Source organism: Sceloporus occidentalis, unplaced genomic scaffold, assembly GCF_023333645.1.
Source record: "Sceloporus occidentalis isolate IW3139 unplaced genomic scaffold, rSceOcc1.0.p SCAF_177, whole genome shotgun sequence".
In the NCBI taxonomy this organism is placed as follows: domain Eukaryota; kingdom Metazoa; phylum Chordata; class Lepidosauria; order Squamata; family Phrynosomatidae; genus Sceloporus; species Sceloporus occidentalis.
The window spans coordinates 307,686-331,552 of record NW_028317157.1 but is presented as its reverse complement, the minus strand read 5'-3'; positions in this window follow the sequence as shown (position 1 = coordinate 331,552).

The window sequence follows — 23,867 nt, the reverse complement described above, 5'->3', positions numbered from 1 at the left end:
TTCCCCCCAGATGGCCCAAATTTCAACTCAAGAGAGCCGACGCGGAGATGCTGAAGAAAGAGGGAGCCCCAAAATGAAGTCTGTGGGCAGCCTCCCCGGGCCGGTGCGCACCTGTGCACCTCTAACAACCCAGGGAGAGACGCCCGACAGCGACGCAGCTCCTGGAAAAGTGAGGTGGCAAGGGGAAGCGTGACGGAGGAGGAGACCAGGCAGGTTGGCTATGTGAATTCCACTGCCTCGATACGCCCCTCTCTCCGCATTTCCCCCAGGTGTACCAAATTTCAGCTCAGCAGAGCCGCCGCGGAGATGGTGAAAAAACAGGGAGTCCCAAAATGCAGTCCGTGGGCGGCCTCCCCGGGCCGGTGCGCACCTGCGCACCTCTAACACCCAGGGAGAGCCGCCCAGCAGCGACGCAGCTCCTTCCAAAGTCTGGTGGCAAAGGGAGGCGTGACGGAGGAGGAGACCAGGCAGGCGGGCTATGTGCGTGCCGCTGCCCCGACACTCCCCTCTCTCCGCCTTCCCCCCAGGTTTCCCAAATTTCAGCTCACCAGAGCCGCTGCAGAGATGCTGAAGAAACAGGGAGTCACAAAATTCAGTCTGTAGGCGGCCTCCCCGGGCCGGTGCGCAGCTGCGCACCTCTAACAACCCAGGGAGAGCCGCCCGGCAGCGACGTATCTCCTAGAAAAGTGCGGTGGCAAGTGGAGGCGTGATGGAGGAGGAAACCAGGCAGGTTGGCTATGTGCGTGCCACTGCCCTGACCTGCCCCTCTCTCCGCCTTCCCCCCAGGTAGCCCAAATTTCAGCTCACAGAGCCGCCGCAGAGATGCTGAAGAAACAGGGAGTCCCAAAATTCAGTCCGTAGGCGGCCTCCCCGGGCCGGTGCGGAGTTGCGCACCTCTAGCACCCAGGGAGAGCTGCCTGGCAGCGACGCAGCTCCTTGACAAGTGCGGTGGCAAGGGGAGGCGTGATGGAAGAGGAGACCAGGCAGGCTGTCTATGTGCGTGCCGCTGCCCCGACACGCCCTTCTCTCCACCTTCCCCCCAGATGGCCCAAATTTCAACTCAAGAGAGCCGACGCGGAGATGCTGAAGAAAGAGGGAGCCCCAAAATGAAGTCTGTGGGCAGCCTCCCCGGGCCGGTGCGCACCTGTGCACCTCTAACAACCCAGGGAGAGACGCCCGACAGCGACGCAGCTCCTGGAAAAGTGAGGTGGCAAGGGGAGGCGTGACGGAGGAGGAGACCAGGCAGGTTGGCTATGTGAATTCCACTGCCTCGATAAGCCCCTCTCTCCGCATTTCCCCCAGGTGTACCAAATTTCAGCTCAGCAGAGCCGCCGCGGAGATGGTGAAAAAACAGGGAGTCCCAAAATGCAGTCCGTGGGCGGCCTCCCCGGGCCGGTGCGCACCTGCGCACCTCTAACACCCAGGGAGAGCCGCCCAGCAGCGACGCAGCTCCTTCCAAAGTCTGGTGGCAAAGGGAGGCGTGACGGAGGAGGAGACCAGGCAGGCGGGCTATGTGCGTGCCGCTGCCCCGACACTCCCCTCTCTCCGCCTTCCCCCCAGGTGTCCCAAATTTCAGCTCACCAGAGCCGCTGCAGAGATGCTGAAGAAACAGGGAGTCACAAAATTCAGTCTGTAGGCGGCCTCCCCGGGCCGGTGCGCAGCTGCGCACCTCTAACAACCCAGGGAGAGCCGCCCGGCAGCGACGTATCTCCTAGAAAAGTGCGGTGGCAAGTCGAGGCGTGATGGAGGAGGAAACCAGGCAGGTTGGCTATGTGCGTGCCACTGCCCTGACCTGCCCCTCTCTCCGCCTTCCCCCCAGGTAGCCCAAATTTCAGCTCACAGAGCCGCCGCAGAGATGCTGAAGAAACTGGGGTCCCAAAATGCATTCCGTGGGCGGCCTCCCTGGGCCGGTGTGCAGCTGCGCACCTCTTACAACTCAGGGAGAGCCGAGCGGCACGACGCAGCTCCTGTCAAAGCCCAGTGGCAAGGGGAGGCGTGACGGAGGAGGAGACCAGGCAGTCTGGCGAGGTGCGTGCCGCTGCTCCGACACGCCTCTCTCTCCGCCTTTCCCCCAGGTGGCCCAAATTTCAACTAACCAGAGCCGCCGCGGAGATGCTGAAGAAACAGGGGTCCCAAAATCTAGTCCGTGGACGGCCTCCCTGGGCCGGCGCGCAGCTGCACACCTCTAACAACCCAGGGAGAGCCGCCCGGCAGAGACGCAGCTCCTGGCAAAGTGCGGTGGCAAGGGGAGGCGTGATGGAGGAGGAGACCAGGCAAGCTGGCTATGTGCGGGCCGGTGCCGCGACACGCCCCTCTCTCCACCTTCCCCCAGGTGTCCCAAATTTCAGGTCACCAGAGCCGCCGCGGAGATGCTGAAAAAACAGGGAGTCCCAAAATGCAGGCGTTGGCGGCCTCCCCAGGCCGGTGCGCAGCTCCGCACCTCTAACACCCAGGGAGAGCCGCCCGAAAGCTACGCAGCTCCTGGAAAAGTGCGGTGGCAAGGGGATGCGTGACGGAGGAGGAGACCAGGCAGTCTGGCTATGTGCGTGCCGCTGCCCCGACATGCCCCTATCTCCGCCTTCCCCCCAGGTGGCCCAAATTACATCTCACTAGATCCGCCGCGGAGATGCTGAAAAAACAGGGAGTCCCAAAATGCAGTCCCTGGGCGGCCTCCCCGGGCCGGTGAGCAGCTGCGCACCTTTAATAACCCAGGGAGAGTCGCCCGGCAGAGATGCATCTCCTGGAAAAGTGCTGTGGCAAGGGGAGGCGTGACGGAGGAGGAGACCTGCCAGGCTGGCTATGTGCGTGCCGCTGCCCCGACATGCCCCTCGCTCCGCCTTTCCCCCCAGGTGTCCCAAATTTCAGCTCACCAGAGCGGCCGCAGAGATGCTGAAGAAACAGGGAGTCCAAAAATGCAGTCGTTGGCGGCCTCCCCGGACCGGTGCGCAGCTGCGCACCTCTAACAACCCAGGGAGAGCCGCCCGGAAGCGACGCAGCTCTGGGAAAAGTGCGGTGGCAAGGAGAGGCGTGACAGAGGACGAGACCAGGCAGGTTGGCTATGTGCGTTCCGCTGCCTCGATGCGCCCCTCTCTCCGGATTCCCCCCAGGTGTCCCAAATTTCAGATCAGCAGAGCCGCCGCGGAGATGGTGAAAAAACAGGGAGTCCCAAAATGCAATCCGTGGGCGGCCTCCCCGGGCCGGTGCGCAGCTGCACACCTCTAACACCCAGGGAGAGCCGCCCAGCAGCGACGCAGCTCCTGGCAAAGTCCGGTGGCAAAGGGAGGCGTGATGGAGGAGGAGACCAGGCAGGCGGGCTATGTGCGTGCTGCTGCCCCGACACGCCCCTCTCTCCACCTTCCCCCCAGATGGCCCAAATTTCAACTCACGAGAGCCGACGCAGACATGCTGAAGAAAGAGGGAGCCCCAAAATGCAGTCCGTGGGCGGCCTCCCCGGGCCGGGGTGCAGCTGCGCACCTCTAACAACCCAGGGAGATCCGCCCGGCAGCGACGCATCTCCTAGAAAAGTGCAGTGGCAAGGGGAGGCATGATGGAGGAGGAGACCAGGCAGGTTGGCTATGTGCGTGGCGCTGCCCCGACACGCCCCTCTCTCCGCCTTCCCTCCAGGTGGCCCAAATTACAGCTCACTAGATCCGCCGCGGAGATGCTGAAAAAACAGGGAGTCCCAAAATGCAGTCCCTGGGCGGCCTCCCCGGGACGGTGAGCATCTGCGCACCTTTAATAACCCAGGGAGAGTCGCACGGCAGAGATGCATCTCCTGGAAAAGTGCGGTGGCAAGGGGAGGCGTGAGGGAGGAGGAGACCAGGCAGGATGGGTATGTGTGTGCCGCTGCACCGACACGCCCCTCTCTCCGCCTTCCCGCCAGGTGTCCCAAATCTCAGCTCACCAGAGCCGCCGCAGAGATGCTGAAGAAACAGGGAGTCCAAAAATGCAGTCGTTGGCGGCCTCCCCGGACCGGTGCGCAGCTGCGCACCTCGAACACCCAGGGAGAGCCGCCCAGAAGCGACGCAGCTCCTGGCAAAGTCCGGTGGCAAAGGGAGGCTTCACGGAGGAGGAGACCAGGCAGGCTGTCTATGTGCGTACCGCTGACCCGGCACGCCCCTCTCTCCACCTTCCCCCCAGATGGCCCAAATTTCAACTCACGAGATCCGCCGCGGAGATGCTGAAGAAACAGGGGTCCCAAAATGCAGTCCATGGGCGGCCTCTCCGGGCGGGTGCGCAGCTGCGCAGCTTTAGCACCCATGGAGAGCCGCCCGGCAGCGACGCATCTCCTAGAAAAGTGCGGTGGCAAGGGGAGGTGTGATGGAGGAGGAGACCAGGCAGTTTGGCTATGTGCGTGCCGCTGCCCGACATGCCCCTCTCTCCGCCTTTCCCCCAGGTGGCCCAAATTTCAACTCACCAGAGCCGCCGCGGAGATGCTGAAGAAACAGGGGTCCCAAAATGCAGTCCGTGGGCGGCCTCTCCGGGCCGGTGCGCAGCTGCGCAGCTTTAGCACACATGGAGAGCCGCCCGGCCGCGACGCAGCTACCGGAAAAGTCCGGTGGCAAGGGGAGGAGTGACGGAGGAGGAGACCAGGCAGTCTTGCTATGTGCGTGCCGCTGCCCGACACGCCCCTCTCTCCGCCTTCCTCCCAGGTGGCGCAAATTTCAGCTCAACAGAGCCGCAACAGAGATGCTGAAGAAACAGGGAGTGCCAAAATGAGGTCCGTGGGCGGCCTCCCCGGGCCGGTGCGCAGCTGCGCACCTCTAAAAAGCCAGGGGGAGCCGCCCGGCAGCGACGCATCTCCTGGAAAAGTGCGGTGGCAAGGGGAGGCGTGACGGAGGAGGAGACCAGGCAGATGGGCTATGTGCGTGCCGCTGCCCCGACACGCCCCTCTCTCTGGCTTCCCCCCAGGTGTCCAAAATTTCAGCTCACCAGAGCCGCCGCAGAGATGCTGAAGAAACAGGGAGTCCCAAAATTTAGTCCGTAGGCGGCCTCCCCGGGCCGGTGCGCAGCTGCGCACCTATAACACCCAGGGAGAGCCGACCGGCAGCGACGCAGCTCCTGGCAAAGTCCGGTGGGAAGGGGAGGCGTGACGGAGGAGGAGACCAGGCAAGCTGGCTATGTGCGTGCCGCTACCCTGACATGCCCCTCGCTCCGCCTTCCCCCCAGGTCGCCCAAATTTCAGGTCACCAGAGCCGCAACAGAGATGTTGAAGAAACAGGGATTCCCAAAATGCAGTCCGTGTTCGGCCTCCAGGGCCGGTGCGCAGCTGCGCATCTCTGACAACCCAGGGAGATCCGCCCTGCAGCGACGAATCTCCTGAAAAGTGCGGTGGCAAGGGGAGGCGTGACGGAGGAGGAGACCAGGCAGGTTGGCTATGTGCATGCCGCTGCCCCGACAAGCCCCTCTCTCCGCCTTTCCCCCCAGGTGTCCCAAATTTCAGCTCACCAGAGTCGTCGCGGAGATGGTGAAGAAACAGGGAGTCCCAAAATGCAATCCGTGGGCGGCCTCCCCGGGCCGGTGCGCAGCTGCACACCTCTAACACCCAGGGAGAGCCGCCCAGCAGCGACGCAGCTCCTGGCAAAGTCCGGTGGCAAAGGGAGGCGTGATGGAGGAGGAGACCAGGCAGGCGGGCTATGTGCGTGCTGCTGCCCCGACACGCCCCTCTCTCCACCTTCCCCCCAGATGGCCCAAATTTCAACTCACGAGAGCCGACGCAGACATGCTGAAGAAAGAGGGAGCCCCAAAATGCAGTCCGTGGGCGGCCTCCCCGGGCCGGGGTGCAGCTGCGCACCTCTAACAACCCAGGGAGATCCGCCCGGCAGCGACGCATCTCCTAGAAAAGTGCAGTGGCAAGGGGAGGCATGATGGAGGAGGAGACCAGGCAGGTTGGCTATGTGCGTGGCGCTGCCCCGACACGCCCCTCTCTCCGCCTTCCCTCCAGGTGGCCCAAATTACAGCTCACTAGATCCGCCGCGGAGATGCTGAAAAAACAGGGAGTCCCAAAATGCAGTCCCTGGGCGGCCTCCCCGGGACGGTGAGCATCTGCGCACCTTTAATAACCCAGGGAGAGTCGCACGGCAGAGATGCATCTCCTGGAAAAGTGCGGTGGCAAGGGGAGGCGTGAGGGAGGAGGAGACCAGGCAGGATGGGTATGTGTGTGCCGCTGCACCGACACGCCCCTCTCTCCGCCTTCCCGCCAGGTGTCCCAAATCTCAGCTCACCAGAGCCGCCGCAGAGATGCTGAAGAAACAGGGAGTCCAAAAATGCAGTCGTTGGCGGCCTCCCCGGACCGGTGCGCAGCTGCGCACCTCGAACACCCAGGGAGAGCCGCCCAGAAGCGACGCAGCTCCTGGCAAAGTCCGGTGGCAAAGGGAGGCTTCACGGAGGAGGAGACCAGGCAGGCTGTCTATGTGCGTACCGCTGACCCGGCACGCCCCTCTCTCCACCTTCCCCCCAGATGGCCCAAATTTCAACTCACGAGATCCGCCGCGGAGATGCTGAAGAAACAGGGGTCCCAAAATGCAGTCCATGGGCGGCCTCTCCGGGCGGGTGCGCAGCTGCGCAGCTTTAGCACCCATGGAGAGCCGCCCGGCAGCGACGCATCTCCTAGAAAAGTGCGGTGGCAAGGGGAGGTGTGATGGAGGAGGAGACCAGGCAGTTTGGCTATGTGCGTGCCGCTGCCCGACATGCCCCTCTCTCCGCCTTTCCCCCAGGTGGCCCAAATTTCAACTCACCAGAGCCGCCGCGGAGATGCTGAAGAAACAGGGGTCCCAAAATGCAGTCCGTGGGCGGCCTCTCCGGGCCGGTGCGCAGCTGCGCAGCTTTAGCACACATGGAGAGCCGCCCGGCCGCGACGCAGCTACCGGAAAAGTCCGGTGGCAAGGGGAGGAGTGACGGAGGAGGAGACCAGGCAGTCTTGCTATGTGCGTGCCGCTGCCCGACACGCCCCTCTCTCCGCCTTCCTCCCAGGTGGCGCAAATTTCAGCTCAACAGAGCCGCAACAGAGATGCTGAAGAAACAGGGAGTGCCAAAATGAGGTCCGTGGGCGGCCTCCCCGGGCCGGTGCGCAGCTGCGCACCTCTAAAAAGCCAGGGGGAGCCGCCCGGCAGCGACGCATCTCCTGGAAAAGTGCGGTGGCAAGGGGAGGCGTGACGGAGGAGGAGACCAGGCAGATGGGCTATGTGCGTGCCGCTGCCCCGACACGCCCCTCTCTCTGGCTTCCCCCCAGGTGTCCAAAATTTCAGCTCACCAGAGCCGCCGCAGAGATGCTGAAGAAACAGGGAGTCCCAAAATTTAGTCCGTAGGCGGCCTCCCCGGGCCGGTGCGCAGCTGCGCACCTATAACACCCAGGGAGAGCCGACCGGCAGCGACGCAGCTCCTGGCAAAGTCCGGTGGGAAGGGGAGGCGTGACGGAGGAGGAGACCAGGCAAGCTGGCTATGTGCGTGCCGCTACCCTGACATGCCCCTCGCTCCGCCTTCCCCCCAGGTCGCCCAAATTTCAGGTCACCAGAGCCGCAACAGAGATGTTGAAGAAACAGGGATTCCCAAAATGCAGTCCGTGTTCGGCCTCCAGGGCCGGTGCGCAGCTGCGCATCTCTGACAACCCAGGGAGATCCGCCCTGCAGCGACGAATCTCCTGAAAAGTGCGGTGGCAAGGGGAGGCGTGACGGAGGAGGAGACCAGGCAGGTTGGCTATGTGCATGCCGCTGCCCCGACAAGCCCCTCTCTCCGCCTTTCCCCCCAGGTGTCCCAAATTTCAGCTCACCAGAGTCGTCGCGGAGATGGTGAAGAAACAGGGAGTCCCAAAATGCAGTCCGTGGGCGGCCTCCCCGGGCCGCTGCGCAGCTCCGCACATCTAACAACCCATTGAGAACCGAGCGGCAGCGACGCAGCTCCTGGCAAAGTCCGGTGGCAAGGGGAGGCGTGATTGAGGAGGAGACCAGGCAGGCTGGCTATGTGAGTGCCGCTGCCCCGATACTCCCCTCTCTCCGCCTTCCCCCCAGGTGGCCCAAATTTCAACTCACCAGAGCCGCCGCGGAGATGCTGAAGAAACAAGGGTTCCAAAATGCAGTCCGTGGGCGGCCCCCCCGGGCCGGTGCGCAGCCGCGCACCTCTAACACCCAGGGAGAGCCGCCCAGCAGCGACGCAGCTCCTGGCAAATCCAGTGGCAAAGGGAGGCGTGACGGAGGAGGAGACCAGGCAGGCTGGCTATGTGCGTGCCGCTACCCTGACATGCCCCTCGCTCCGCCTTCCCCCCAGGTCGCCCAAATTTCAGCTCACCAGAGCTGCAACAGAGATGATGAAGAAACAGGGACTCCCAAAACGCAGTCCGTGTTCGGCCTCCAGGGCCGGTGCGCAGCTGCGCATCTCTAACAACCCAGGGAGATCCGCCCTGCAGCGACGCATCTCCTGGAAAAGTGCGGTGGCAAGGGGAGGCGTGACGGATTAGGAGACCAGGCAGGTTGCCTATGTGCATGCCGCTGCCCCGACAAGCCCCTCTCTCTGCCTTTCCCCCCAGGTGTCCCAAATTTCAGCTCACCAGAGCGGACGCGGAGATGCTGAAGAAACAGGGACTGCCAAAATGCAGTCTGTGGGTGGCCTTCCCGGGCCGGTGCGCAGCTGCGCACCTCTCACAACCCATTGAGAACCGAGCGGCAGCGACGCAGCTCCTGGCAAAGTCCGGTGGCAAGGGGAGGCGTGATTGAGGAGGAGACCAGGCAGGCTGGCTATGTGAGTGCCGCTGCCCCGACACGCCCCTCTCTCCGCCTTCCCCCCAGGTGGCCCAAATTTCAACTCACCAGAGCCGCCGCGGAGATGCTGAAGAAACAGGGGTTCCAAAATGCAGTCCGTGGGCGGCCCTCCCGGGCCGGTGCGCAGCTGGGCAGCTCTGACAACCCAGGGAGAGCCGCCCGGGAGCGACGCAGCTCCTGGCAAAGTCGAGTGGCAAGGGGAGGCGTGATGGAGGATGAGACCAGGCAGGCTGGCTATGTGAGTGCCGCTGCCCCGACACACCCCTCTCTCCGCCTTCCCCCCAGGTGGCCCAAATTTCAACTCACCAGAGCCGCCGCGGAGATGCTGAAGAAACAGGGGTTCCAAAATGCAGTCCGTGGGCGGCCTCCCCCGGCCGGTACGCAGCTGCACACCTCTAACATCCCAGGTAGAACCGCCCGGCAGAGACGCAGCTCCTGTCAAAGTCCAGTGGCAAGGGGAGGCGTGATGGAGGATGAGACCAGGCAGGCTGGCTATGTGCGGGCCGCTGCCCTGACACGCCCCTCTATCCACCTTCCCCCCAGGTGTCCCATATTTCAGCTCAACAGAGCCGCCGCGGAGATGCTGAAAAAACAGGGAGTCCCAAAATGCAGTCCGTGGGCGGCCTCCCCGGGCCGCTGCGCAGTTCCGCACATCTAACAACCCATTGAGAACCGAGCGGCAGCGACGCAGCTCCTGGCAAAGTCCGGTGGCAAGGGGAGGCGTGATTGAGGAGGAGACCAGGCAGGCTGGCTATGTGAGTGCTGCTGCCCCGATACTCCCCTCTCTCCGCCTTCCCCCCAGGTGGCCCAAATTTCAACTCACCAGAGCCGCCGCGGAGATGCTGAAGAAACAAGGGTTCCAAAATGCAGTCCGTGGGCGGCCCCCCCGGGCCGGTGCGCAGCCGCGCACCTCTAACACCCAGGGAGAGCCGCCCAGCAGCGACGCAGCTCCTGGCAAAGTCCGGTGGCAAAGGGAGGCGTGACGGAGGAGGAGACCAGGCAGGCTGGCTATGTGCGTACCGCTACCCTGACATGCCCCTCGCTCTGCCTTCCCCCCAGGTCGCCCAAATTTCAGCTCACCAGAGCCGCAACAGAGATGCTGAAGAAACAGGGACTCCCAAAATGCAGTCCGTGTTCGGCCTCCAGGGCTGGTGCGCAGCTGCGCATCTCTAACAACCCAGGGAGATCTGCCCTGCAGCGACGAATCTCCTGGAAAAGTGCGGTGGCAAGGGGAGGCGTGACGGATTAGGAGACCAGGCAGGTTGCCTATGTGCATGCCGCTGCCCCGACAAGCCCCTCTCTCCGCCTTTCCCCCCAGGTGTCCCAAATTTCAGCTCACCAGAGCGGACGCGGAGATGCTGAAGAAACAGGGACTGCCAAAATGCAGTCTGTGGGTGGCCTTCCCGGGCCGGTGCGCAGCTGCGCACCTCTCACAACCCATTGAGAACCGAGCGGCAGCGACGCAGCTCCTGGCAAAGTCCGGTGGCAAGGGGAGGCGTGATTGAGGAGGAGACCAGGCAGGCTGGCTATGTGAGTGCCGCTGCCCCGACATGCCCCTCTCTCCTCCTTCCCCCCAGGTGGCCCAAATTTCAACTCACCAGAGCCGCCGCGGAGATGCTGAAGAAACAGGGGTTCCAAAATGCAGTCCGTGGGCGGCCCTCCCGGGCCGGTGCGCAGCTGGGCAGCTCTGACAACCCAGGGACAGCCGCCCGGGAGCGACGCAGCTCCTGGCAAAGTCGAGTGGCAAGGGGAGGCGTGATGGAGGATGAGACCAGGCAGGCTGGCTATGTGAGTGCCGCTGCCCCGACACACCCCTCTCTCCGCCTTCCCCCCAGGTGGCCCAAATTTCAACTCACCAGAGCCGCCGCGGACATGCTGAAGAAACAGGGGTGCCAAAATGCAGTCCGTGGGCGGCCTCCCCCGGCCGGTACGCACCTGCACACCTCTAACATCCCAGGGAGAACCGCCCGGCAGAGACGCAGCTCCTGTCAAAGTCCAGTGGCAAGGGGAGGCGTGATGGAGGATGAGACCAGGCAGGCTGGCTATGTGCGGGCCGCTGCCCTGACACGCCCCTCTCTCCACCTTCCCCCCAGGTGTCCCATATTTCAGCTCAACAGAGACGCCGCGGAGATGCTGAAAAAACAGGGAGTCCCAAAATGCAGTCCGTGGGCGGCCTCCCCGGGCCGCTGCGCAGCTCCACACCTCTAACAACCCATTGAGAGCCGAGCGGCAGCGACGCAGCTCCTGGCAAAGTCCGGTGGAAAGGGGAGGCGTGATTGAGGAGGAGACCAGGCAGGCTGGCTATGTGCATGCCGCTGCCACGACACGCCTCTCTCTCCGCCTTACCCCAGGTGGCCCAAATTTCAGCTCACCAGAGCCGCAACAGAGATGCTGAAGAAACAGGGAGTCTCAAAATGCAGTCCGTGGGTGGCCTTCCCGGGCCGGTGCTCAGCTGCGCAGCTCTAACAACCCAGGGAGAGCCAAGCGGCAGCGACGCAGCTCCTGGCAAAGTCCGGTCGCAAGGGGAGGCATGACGGAGGAGGAGACCAGGCAGGCGGGTTATGTGCATGCCGCTGCCCCGACACGCCCCTCTCTCCGTCTTTCCCCACAGGTGTCCCAAATTTCAGCTCACCAGAGCCGCCACGGAGATGCTGAAGAAACACGGGTCCCAAAATGCAGTCCGTGGGCAGCCTCCACGGGCTGGTGCGCAGCTGCACAGCTCTAGCACCAGGGAGAGCCACCCGGCAGCGACGCAGCTCCTGGACAAGTGCGGTGGCAAAGGGAGGCGTGACGGAGGAGGAGACCAGGCAGGCTGTCTATGTGGGTGCCGCTCCCCCGACACGCCTCTCTCTCCGCCTTTCCCCCAGGTGGCCCAAATTTCAACTAACCAGAGCCGCCGCGGAGATGCTGAAGAAACAGGGGTCCCAAAATCTAGTCCGTGGGCGGCCACCTCGGGCCGGTGCGCAGCTGCGCACCTCTAACACCCAGGGAGAGCCGCCCGGCAGTGACGCAGCTCCTGGAAAAGTGCGGTGGCAAGGGGAGGCGGGACGGAGGAGGAGACCAGGCAGGTTTGCTATGTGCATTCCGCTGCCTCGATACGCCCCTCTCTCCGCATTCCCCCCAGGTGTCCCAAATTTCAGCTCAGCAGAGCCGCCGCGGAGAAGGTGAAAAAACAGGGAGTCCCAAAATGCAGTCCGTGGGTGGCCTCCCCGGGCCGGTGCGCAGCTGCGCACCTCTAACACCCAGGGAGAGCCGCCCAGCAGCGACGCAGCTCCTGGCAAAGTCCGGTGGCAAAGTGAGGCGTGACGGAGGAGGAGACCAGGCAGGCGGGCTATGTGCATGCCGCTACCCCGACATGCCCCTCTCTCCGCCTTCCCCCCAGGTGTCCCAAATTTCAACTCACCAGAGCCGCAGCAGAGATGCTGAAGAAACAGGGAGTCCCAAAATTCAGTCCGTAGGCGGCCTCACCGGGCCGGTGCGCAGCTGCGCCCCTGTAACAATTGAGGGACAGCCGCGCGGCAGCGACGCATCTCTTAGAAAAGTGCGGTGGCAAGGCGAGGCGTGATGGTGGAGTAGACCAGGCAGCTTGGCTATGTGCGTGCCGCTGCCACGACACGCCTCTCTCTCCGCCTTACCCCAGGTGGCCCAAATTTCACCTCACCAGAGCCGCAACAGAGATGCTGAAGAAACAGGGAGTCTCAAAATGCAGTCCGTGGGTGGCCTTCCCCGGCCGGTGCTCAGCTGCGCACCTCTAACAACCCAGGGAGAGCCGAGCGGCAGCGACGCAGCTCCTGGCAAAGTCCGGTCGCAAGGGGAGGCATGACAGAAGAGGAGACCAGGCAGGCGGGTTATGTGCGTGCCGCTGCCCCGACACGCCCCTCTCTCCGCCTTTCCCCCCAGGTGTCCCAAATTTCAGCTCACCAGAGCCGCCACGGAGATGCTGAAGAAACACGGGTCCCAAAATGCAGTCCGTGGGCAGCCTCCCCGGTCTGGTGCGCAGCTGCACAGCTCAGGCACCAGGGAGAGCCAACCGGCAGCGACGCAGCTCCTGGACAAGTGCGGTGGCAAAGGGAGGTGTGACGGAGGAGGAGACCAGGCAGGCTGCTATGTGGGTGCCGCTCCCCCGACACGCCTCTCTCTCCGCCTTTCCCCCAGGTGGCCCAAATTTCAACTAACCAGAGCCGCCGCGGAGATGCTGAAGAAACAGGGGTCCCAAAATCTAGTCCGTGGGCGGCCACCTCGGGCCGGTGCGCAGCTGCGCACCTCTAACACCCAGGGAGAGCCGCCCGGCAGTGACGCAGCTCCTGGAAAAGTGCGGTGGCAAGGGGAGGCGTGACGGAGGAGGAGACCAGGCAGGTTTGCTATGTGCGTTCCGCTGCCTCGATACGCCCCTCTCTCCGCATTCCCCCCAGGTGTCCCAAATTTCAGCTCAGCAGAGCCGCCGCGGAGATGGTGAAAAAACAGGGAGTCCCAAAATGCAGTCCGTGGGTGGCCTCCCCGGGCCGGTGCGCAGCTGCGCACCTCTAACATCCAGGGAGAGCCGCCCAGCAGCGACGCAGCTCCTGGCAAAGTCCGGTGGCAAAGTGAGGTGTGACGGAGGAGGAGACCAGGCAGGCGGGCTATGTGCGTGCCGCTGCCCCGACATGCCCCTCTCTCCGCCTTCCCCCCAGGTGTCCCAAATTTCAACTCACCAGAGCCGCAGCAGAGATGCTGAAGAAACAGGGAGTCCCAAAATTCAGTCCGTAGGCGGCCTCCCCGGGCCGGTGCGCAGCTGCGCCCCTCTAACAATTGAGGGACAGCCGCGCGGCAGCGACGCATCTCTTAGAAAAGTGCGGTGGCAAGGCGAGGCGTGACGGTGGAGTAGACCAGGCAGGTTGGCTATGTGCGTGCCGCTGCCACGACACGCCCCTCTCTCCGCCTTACCCCAGGTGGCCCAAATTTCACTTCACCAGAGCCGCAACAGAGATGCTGAAGAAACAGGGAGTCTCAAAATGGAGTCCGTGGGCGGCCTGCCCGGGCCGGTGCTCAGCTGCGCACCTCTAACAACCCAGGGAGAGCCGAGCGGCAGCGACGCAGCTCCTGGCAAAGTCCGGTGGCAAGGGGAGGCGTGAAGGAAGAGGAGACCAGGCAGGCGGGGTATGTGCGTGCCGCTGCCCCGACACGCCCCTCTCTCCGCCTTTCCCCCCAGGTGTCCCAAATTTCAGTTCACCAGAGCCGCCACAGAGATGCTGAAGAAACACGGGTCCCAAAATGCAGTCCGTGGGCAGCCTCCCTGGGCTGGTGCGCAGCTGCAGAGCTCTAGCACCCAGGGAGAGCCGCCCGGCAGCGACGCAGCTCCTGGACAAGTGCGGTGGAAAAGGGAGGCGTGACGGAGGAGGAGACCAGGCAGGCTGTCTATGTGGGTGCCGCTCCGCCGACATGCCTCTCTCTCCTCCTTTCTCCCAGGTGGCCCAAATTTCAACTAACCAGAGCCGCCGCGGAGATGCTGAAGAAACAGGGGTCCCAAAATCTAGTCCATGGGCAGCAACCCCGGGCCGGTGCGCAGCTGCGCACCTCTAACACCCAGGGAGAGCCGCCCGGCAGTGACGCAGCTCCTGGAAAAGTGCGGTGGCAAGGGGAGGCGTGACGGAGGAGGAGACCAGGCAGGTTTGCTATGTGCGTTCCGCTGCCTCGATACGCCCCTCTCTCCGCATTCCCCCCAGGTGTCCCAAATTTCAGCTCAGCAGAGCCGCCGCGGATATGCTGAAGAAACAGGGGTCCCAAAATGCTGTCCGTGGGCGGCCTCTCCGGGCTGGTGCGCAGCTGCGCAGCTTTAGCACCCATGGAGAGCCGCCCGGCCGCGACGCACCTACTGGAAAAGTCCGGTGGCAAGGGGAGGCGTGACGGAGGAGGAGACCAGGCAGTTTGGCTATGTGCGTGCCGATGCCCGATACGCCCCTCTCTCCGCCTTCCCCCCAGGTAGCCCAAATTTCAGCTCAACATAGCCGCAACAGAGATGTTGAAGAAACAGGGAGTCCCAAAATGCAGTCGTTGGCGGCCTCCCTGGGCCAGTGAGGACCTGCGCACCTCTTACACCCAGGGAGAGCCGCCCGGCAGCGACGCATCTCCTCGAAAAGTGCGGTGGCAAGGGGAGGCGTGATGGAGGAGGCGACCAGGCAGGTTGGCTATGTGCGTGCCGCTGCTCCGACACGCCCCTCTCTCCGCCTTCCCCCCAGGTGTCCCAAATTTCAGCTCACCAGATCCGCAACAGAGATGCTTGAGAAACAGGGAGTCCCAAAATGCAGTCTGTGGGCGGCCTCCCTGGGCCGGTGCGCAGCTGCGCACCGCTAACAACCCAGGGAGAGCCGCCCGGCAGTGACGCAGCTCCTGGCAATGTCCGGTGGCAAAGGGAGGCGTGACGGAGGAGGAGACCAGGCAGGCGGGCTATGTGCGTGCCGCTTCCCCGACACGCCCCTCTCTCCGCCTTCCCCCCAGCTGGCCCGAATTTCAGCTCACAGAGCCGCCGCGGAGATGCTGAAGAAACTGGGGTCCCAGAATGCATTCCGTGGGCGGCCTCCCCGGGCTGGTGCGCAGCTGCGTAGCTCTAGCACCCAGGGAGAGCCACCCGGGAACGACGCAGCTCCTGGACAAGTGCGGTGGCAAGGGTAGGCTTCACGGAGGAGGAGACCAGGCAGGCTGTCTATGTGCGTGCCGCTGCCCCGACACGCCCCTATCTCCACCTTCCCCCCAGGTGGCCCAAATTTCAACTCACCAGAGCTGCCGCGGACATGCTGAAAAAAAGGGAGCCCCACAATGCAGTCCGTGGGCGGCCTCCCTGGGCCGGTGTGCAGCTGCGCACCTCTTACAACCCAGGGAAAGCCGAGCGGCAGCGACGCAGCTCCTGGCAAAGTCCGGTGGCAAGGGGAGGCGTGACGGAGGAGGAGACCAGGCAGTCTGGCTATGTGCATGCCGCTGCTCCGACACGCCTCTCTCTCCACCTTTCCCCCAGGTGTCCCAAATTTCAGCTCAGCAGAGCCGCCGCGGAGATGGTGAAAAAACAGGAAGTCTCAAAATGCAGTCCGTGGGAGGCCTGCCCGGGCCGGTGCTCAGCTGCGCACCTCTAACAACCCAGGGAGAGCCGAGCGGCAGTGACGCAGCTCCTGGCAAAGTCCGGTGGCAAGGGGAGGCGTAACGGAAGAGGAGACCAGGCAGGCGTGGTATGTGCGTGCCGCTGCCCCGACACGCCCCTCTCTCCGCCTTTCCCCCCAGGTGTCCCAAATTTCAGTTCACCAGAGCCGCCACGGAGATGCTGAAGAAACACGGGTCCCAAAATGCAGTCCGTGGGCAGCCTCCCAGGGCTGGTGTGGAGCTGCACAGCTCTAGCACCCAGGGAGAGCCGCCCGGCAGCGACGCAGCTCCTGGACAAGTGCGGTGGCAAAGGGAGGCGTGACGGAGGAGGAGACCAGGCAGGCTGTCTATGTGGGTGCCGCTGCCCCGACACGCCCCTCTCTCCGCCTTTCCCCCAGGTGTCCCAAATTTCAGCTCACCAGAACCGCCGCGGAGATGCTGAAGAAACAGGGAGTCACAAAATTCAGTCCGTACGCGGCCTCCCCGGGCCGGTGCGCAGCTGCGCACCTCTAACAACCCAGGGAGAGCCGCCCGGCAGAGACGCAGCTCCTGGCAATTTCCGGTGGCAAAGGGAGGCGTGACGGAGGAGGAGACCAGGCAGGCGGGCTACGTGCGTGCCGCTGTCCCGACACGCCCCTCTCTCCGCCTTCCCCCCAGCTGGCCCAAATTTCAACTCACGAGAGCCGACGCGGAGATGCTGACGAAAGAGGGAGCACCAAAATGCAGTCCGTGGGCGGCCTCCCCGGGCCGGTACGCAGCTGCACACCTCTAACAACCCAGGGAGAGCCGAACGGCAGCGACGCATCTCCTAGAAAAGTGCGGTGGCAAGGGGAGATGTGATGGAGGAGGAGACCAGGCAGGTTGGCTATGTGCGTGCCGCTGCCCCGACATGCCCCTCTCTCCGCCTTTCCCCCAGGTGGCCCAAATTTCAACTCACCACAGCCGCCGCGGAGATGCTGAAGAAACAGGGGTCCCAAAATGCAGTCCGTGGGCGGCCTCTCCGGGCCGGTGCGCAACTGCGCAGCTTTAGCACCCATGGAGAGCCGCCCGGCCGCGACGCAGCTACCAGAAAAGTCCGGTGGCAAGGGGAGGCGTGACGGAGTAGGAGACCAAGCAGGTTGGCTATGTGGTGCTGCTGCCCCGATACGCCCCTCTCTCCGCATTCCCCCCAGGTGTCCCAAATTTCAGCTCAGCAGAGCCGCCGCGGAGATGGTGAAAAAACAGGGAGTCCCAAAATGCAGTCAGTGGGCGGCCTCCCCGGGCCGGTGCGCAGCTGCGCACCTCTAACAACCCAGGAAGAGCTGCCCCGCAGCAACGCACCTCCTAGAAAAGTGCGGTGGCAAGGGGAGGGGTGACGGAGGAGGAGACCAGGCAGGTTGGCTATGTGCGTACCGCTGCCCCGACACTCCCCTCTCTCCACCTTTCCCCCCAGGTGTCCCAAATTTCAACTCACCAGAGCCGCTTCAGAGATGCTGAAGAAAAAGGGACTCCCATAATTCATTCCGTAGGCGGCCTCCCCGGGCCGGTGCGCAGCGGCGCACCTCTAACATCCCAGGGAGAACCGCCCGGCAGAGACGCAGCTCCTGGCAAATTCCAGTGGCAAGGCGAGGCGTGATGGAGCATGAGACCAGGCAGGCTGGCTATGTGCGGGCCGCTGCCCTGACACGCCCCTCTCTCCACCTTCCCCCCAGGTGTCCCATATTTCAGTTCACCAGAGCCGCCGCGGAGATGCTGAAAAAAAAGGGAGTCCCAAAATGCAGTCGTTGGTGGCCTCCCCGGGCCGGTGCACAGCTGCGCACCTCTAACACCCAGGGAGAACCGCCCGGCAGCGACGCAGCTCCGAGCAAAGTCCGGTGGCAAAGGGAGGCGTGACGGAGGAGGAGACCAGGCAGGCGGGCTATGTGCGTGCCGCTGCCCCGACACTCCCCTCTCTCCACCTTTCCCCCCAGGTGTCCCAAATTTCAACTCACCAGAGCCGCTTCAGAGATGCTGAAGAAAAAGGGACTCCCATAATGCATTCCGTAGGCGGCCTCCCCTGGCCGGTGTGCAGCGGTGCACCTCTAACATCCCAGGGAGAACCGCCCGGCAGAGACGCAGCTCCTGGAAAATTCCAGTGGCACGGCGAGGCGTGATGGAGCATGAGACCAGGCATGCTGGCTATGTGCGGGCCGCTGCCCTGACACGCCCCTCTCTCCACCTTCCCCCCAGGTGTCCCATATTTCAGTTCACCAGAGCCGCCGCGGAGATGCTGAAAAAAAAGGAAGTCCCAAAATGCAGTCGTTGGTGGCCTCCCCGGGCCGGTGCACAGTTGCGCACCTCTATCACCCAGGGAGAACCGCCCGGCAGCGACGCAACTCCGAGCAAAGTCCGGTGGCAAAGGGAGGCGTGACGGAGGAGGAGACCAGGCAGGCGGGCTATGTGCGTGCCCGTGCCCCGACACGCCCCTCTCTCCGCCTTCCCCCAAGGTGTCCCAAATTTCAGCTCACCAGAGCCGCCGCAGAGATGCTGAAGAAACAGGGAGTCCCAAAATTCAGTCCGTAGGCGGACTCCCCGGGCCGGTGCGCAGTTGCGCACCTCTAGCACCCAGGGAGAGCTGCCCGGCAGCGACGCAGCTCCTTGACAAGTGCGGTGGCAAGGGGAGGCGTGATGGAAGAGGAGACCAGGCAGGCTGTCTATGTGCGTGCCGCTGCCCCGACACGCCCCTCTCTCCACCTTCCCCCCAGATGGCCCAAATTTCAACGCACGAGAGCCGACGCGGAGATGCTGAAGAAAGAGGGAGCCCCAAAATGAAGTCTGTGGGCAGCCTCCCCAGGCCGGTGCGCACCTGTGCACCACTAACAACCCAGGGAGAGACGCCCGACAGCGACGCAGCTCCTGGAAAAGTGCGGTGGAAAGGGGAGGCGTGACGGAGGAGGAGACCAGGCAGGTTGGCTATGTGAATTCCACTGCCTCGATACGCCCCTCTCTCCGCATTTCCCCCAGGTGTACCAAATTTCAGCTCAGCAGAGCCGCCGCGGAGATGGTGAAAAAACAGGGAGTCCCAAAATGCAGTCCGTGGGCGGCCTCCCCGGGCCGGTGCGCAGCTGCGCACCTCTAACACCCAGGGAGAGCCGCCCAGCAGCGACGCAGCTCCTTCCAAAGTCCGGTGGCAAAGGGAGGCGTGACGGAGGAGGAGACCAGGCAGGCGGGCTATGTGCGTGCCGCTGCCCCGACACGTCCCTCTCTCCGCCTTCCCCCCAGGTGTCCCAAATTTCAGCTCACCAGAGCCGCCGCAGAGATGCTGAAGAAACAGGGAGTCACAAAATTCAGTCTGTAGGCGGCCTCCCCGGGCCGGTGCGCAGCTCCGCACCTCTAACAACCCAGGGAGAGCCGCCCGGCAGCGACGTATCTCCTAGAAAAGTGCGGTGGCAAGGGGAGGCGTGATGGAGGAGGAGACCAGGCAGGTTGGCTATGTGCGTGCCGCTGCCCTGACCTGCCCCTCTCTCCGACTTCCCCCCAGGTAGCCCAAATTTCAGCTCACAGAGCCGCCGCAGAGATGCTGAAGAAACTGGGGTCCCAAAATGCATTCCTTGGGCGGCCTCCCTGGGCCGGTGTGCAGCTGCGCACCTCTTACAACCCAGGGAGAGCCGAGCGGCAGCGACGCAGCTCCTGTCAAAGCCCGGTGGCAAGGGGAGGCGTGACGGAGGAGGAGACCAGGCAGTCTGGCTATGTGCGTGCCGCTGCTCCGACACGCCTCTCTCTCCGCCTTTCCCCCGGGGGCCCAAATTTCAACTAACCAGAGCCGCCGCGGAGATGCGGAAGAAACAGGGGTCCCAAAATCTAGTCCGTGGACGGCCTCCCTGTGCCGGTGCGCAGCTGCACACCTCTAACAACCCAGGGAGAGCCGCCCGGCAGAGACGCAGCTCCTGGCAAAGTGCGGTGGCAAGGGGAGGCGTGATGGAGGAGGAGACCAGGCAAGCTGGCTATGTGCGTGCCGCTGTCCCGACACGCCCCTCTCTCCGCCTTCCCCCCAGCTGGCCCGAATTTCAGCTCACAGAGCCGCCGCGGAGATGCTGAAGAAACTGGGGTCCCAAAATGCATTCCGTGGGCGGCCTTTCCGGGCTGGTGCGCAGCTGCGCAGCTCTAGCACCCAGGGAGAGCCACCCGGCAACGACGCAGCTCCTGGACAAGTGCGGTGGCAAGGGGAGGCTTCACGGAGGAGGAGACCCGGCAGGCTGTCTATGTGCGTGCCGCTGCCCCGACACGCCCCTCTCTCCACCTTCCCCCCAGGTGGCCCAAATTTCAACTCACCAGAGCCGCCGCGGATATGCTGAAAAAAAGGGAGCCCCAAAATGCAGTCCGTGGGCGGCCTCCCTGGGCCGGTGTGCAGCTGCGCACCTCTAACACCCAGGGAGAGCCGCCCAGCAGAGACGCAGCTCCTGGTAAAGTCCGGTGACAAAGGGAGGTGTGACGGAGGAGGAGACCAGGCAGGCGGGCTATGTGCGTGCCCGTGCCCCGACACGCCCCTCTCTCCGCCTTCCCCCAAGGTGTCCCAAATTTCAGCTCACCAGAGCCGCCGCAAAGATGCTGAAGAAACAGGGAGTCCCAAAATTCAGTCCGTAGGCGGCCTCCCCGGGCCGGTGCGCAGTTGCGCACCTCTAGCACCCAGGGAGAGCTGCCCGGCAGCGACGCAGCTCCTTGACAAGTGCGGTGGCAAGGGGAGGCGTGATGGAGGAGGAGACCAGGCAGGTTGGCTATGTGCGTGCCGCTGCCCTGACCTGCCCCTCTCTCCGACTTCCCCCCAGGTAGCCCAAATTTCAGCTCACAGAGCCGCCGCAGAGATGCTGAAGAAACTGGGGTCCCAAAATGCATTCCTTGGGCGGCCTCCCTGGGCCGGTGTGCAGCTGCGCACCTCTTACAACCCAGGGAGAGCCGAGCGGCAGCGACGCAGCTCCTGTCAAAGCCCGGTGGCAAGGGGAGGCGTGACGGAGGAGGAGACCAGGCAGTCTGGCTATGTGCGTGCCGCTGCTCCGACACGCCTCTCTCTCCGCCTTTCCCCCGGGGGCCCAAATTTCAACTAACCAGAGCCGCCGCGGAGATGCGGAAGAAACAGGGGTCCCAAAATCTAGTCCGTGGACGGCCTCCCTGTGCCGGTGCGCAGCTGCACACCTCTAACAACCCAGGGAGAGCCGCCCGGCAGAGACGCAGCTCCTGGCAAAGTGCGGTGGCAAGGGGAGGCGTGATGGAGGAGGAGACCAGGCAAGCTGGCTATGTGCGTGCCGCTGTCCCGACACGCCCCTCTCTCCGCCTTCCCCCCAGCTGGCCCGAATTTCAGCTCACAGAGCCGCCGCGGAGATGCTGAAGAAACTGGGGTCCCAAAATGCATTCCGTGGGCGGCCTTTCCGGGCTGGTGCGCAGCTGCGCAGCTCTAGCACCCAGGGAGAGCCACCCGGCAACGACGCAGCTCCTGGACAAGTGCGGTGGCAAGGGGAGGCTTCACGGAGGAGGAGACCCGGCAGGCTGTCTATGTGCGTGCCGCTGCCCCGACACGCCCCTCTCTCCACCTTCCCCCCAGGTGGCCCAAATTTCAACTCACCAGAGCCGCCGCGGATATGCTGAAAAAAAGGGAGCCCCAAAATGCAGTCCGTGGGCGGCCTCCCTGGGCCGGTGTGCAGCTGCGCACCTCTAACACCCAGGGAGAGCCGCCCAGCAGAGACGCAGCTCCTGGTAAAGTCCGGTGACAAAGGGAGGTGTGACGGAGGAGGAGACCAGGCAGGCGGGCTATGTGCGTGCCCGTGCCCCGACACGCCCCTCTCTCCGCCTTCCCCCAAGGTGTCCCAAATTTCAGCTCACCAGAGCCGCCGCAAAGATGCTGAAGAAACAGGGAGTCCCAAAATTCAGTCCGTAGGCGGCCTCCCCGGGCCGGTGCGCAGTTGCGCACCTCTAGCACCCAGGGAGAGCTGCCCGGCAGCGACGCAGCTCCTTGACAAGTGTGGTGGCAAGGGGAGGCGTGATGGAAGAGGAGACCAGGCAGGCTGTCTATGTGCGTGCCGCTGCCCCGACACGCCCCTCTCTCCACCTTCCCCCCAGATGGCCCAAATTTCAACTCACGAGAGCCGACGCGGAGATGCTGAAGAAAGAGGGAGCCCCAAAATGAAGTCCGTGGGCAGCCTCCCCGGGCCGGTGCGCACCTGTGCACCTCTAACAACCCAGGGAGAGACGCCCGACAGCGACGCAGCTCCTGGAAAAGTGCGGTGGAAAGGGGAGGCGTGACGGAGGAGGAGACCAGGCAGGTTGGCTATGTGAATTCCACTGCCTCGATACGCCCCTCTCTCCGCATTTCCCCCAGGTGTACCAAATTTCAGCTCAGCAGAGCCGCCGCGGAGATGGTGAAAAAACAGGCAGTCCCAAAATGCAGTCCGTGGGCGGCCTCCCCGGGCCGGTGCGCAGCTGCGCACCTCTAACACCCAGGGAGAGCCGCCCAGCAGCGACGCAGCTCCTTCCAAAGTCCGGTGGCAAAGGGAGGCGTGACGGAGGAGGAGACCCGGCAGGCTGTCTATGTGCGTGCCGCTGCCCCGACACACCCCTCTCTCCGCCTTCCCCCCAGGTGTCCCAAATTTCAGCTCACCAGAGCCGCCGCAGAGATGCTGAAGAAACAGGGAGTCACAAAATTCAGTCTGTAGGCGGCCTCCCCGGGCCGGTGCGCAGCTGCGCACCTCTAACAACCCAGGGAGAGCCGCCCGGCAGCGACGTATCTCCTAGAAAAGTGCGGTGGCAAGGGGAGGCGTGATGGAGGAGGAGACCAGGCAGGTTGGCTATGTGCGTGCCGCTGCCCTGACCTGCCCCTCTCTCCGCCTTCCCCCCAGTAGCCCAAATTTCAGCTCACAGAGCCGCCGCAGAGATGCTGAAGAAACTGGGGTCCCAAAATGCATTCCGTGGGCGGCCTCCCCGGGCCGGTGCGCAGCTGCGCACCTCTAACAAGCCAGGGGGTGCCGCCCGGCAGCGACGCATCTCCTAGAAAAGTCCGGTGGCAAGGAAAGGCGTGACGGAGGAGGAGACCAGGCAGGTTGGCTATGTGCTTTCCGCTGCCTCGATGCGCCCCTCTCTCCGCATTCCCCCCCGGTGTCCCAAATTTCAGCTCAGCAGAGCCGCCGTGGAGATGGTGAAAAAACAGGGAGTCCCAAAATGCAGTCCGTGGGCTGCCTCCCTGGGCCGGTGTGCAGCTGCGCACCTCTAACACCCAGGGAGAGCCGCCCAGCAGCGACGCAGCTCCTGGCAAAGTCCGGTGGCAAAGGGAGGTGTGACGGAGGAGGAGACCAGGCAGGTGGGCTATGTGCGTGCCCGTGCCCCGACACGCCCCTCTCTCCGCCTTCCCCCAAGGTGTCCCAAATTTCAGCTCACCAGAGCTGCCGCGGAGATGCTGAAAAAACAGGGAGTCCCAAAATGCAGTCCCTGGGCGGCCTCCCCGGGCCGGTGAGCAGCTGCGCACCTTTAATAACCCAGGGAGAGTCGCCCGGCAGAGATGCATCTCCTGGAAAAGTGCTGTGGCAAGGGGAGGCGTGACGGAGGAGGAGACCTGCCAGGCTGGCTATGTGCGTGCCGCTGCCCCGACATGCCCCTCGCTCCGCCTTTCCCCCCAGGTGTCCCAAATTTCAGCTCACCAGAGCCGCCGCAGAGATGCTGAAGAAACAGGGAGTCCAAAAATGCAGTCGTTGGCGGCCTCCCCGGACCGGTGCGCAGCTGCGCACCTCTAACAACCCAGGGAGAGCCGCCCGGAAGCGACGCAGCTCCGGGAAAAGTGCGGTGGCATGGGGAGGCGTGACGGAGGAGGAGACCAGGCAGGTTGGCTATGTGAATTCCACTGCCTCGATACGCCCCTCTCTCCGCATTTCCCCCAGGTGTACCAAATTTCAGCTCAGCAGAGCCGCCGCGGAGATGGTGAAAAAACAGGGATTCCCAAAATGCAGTCCATGGGCGGCCTCCCCGGGCCGGTGCGCACCTGCGCACCTCTTACAACCCAGGGAGAGC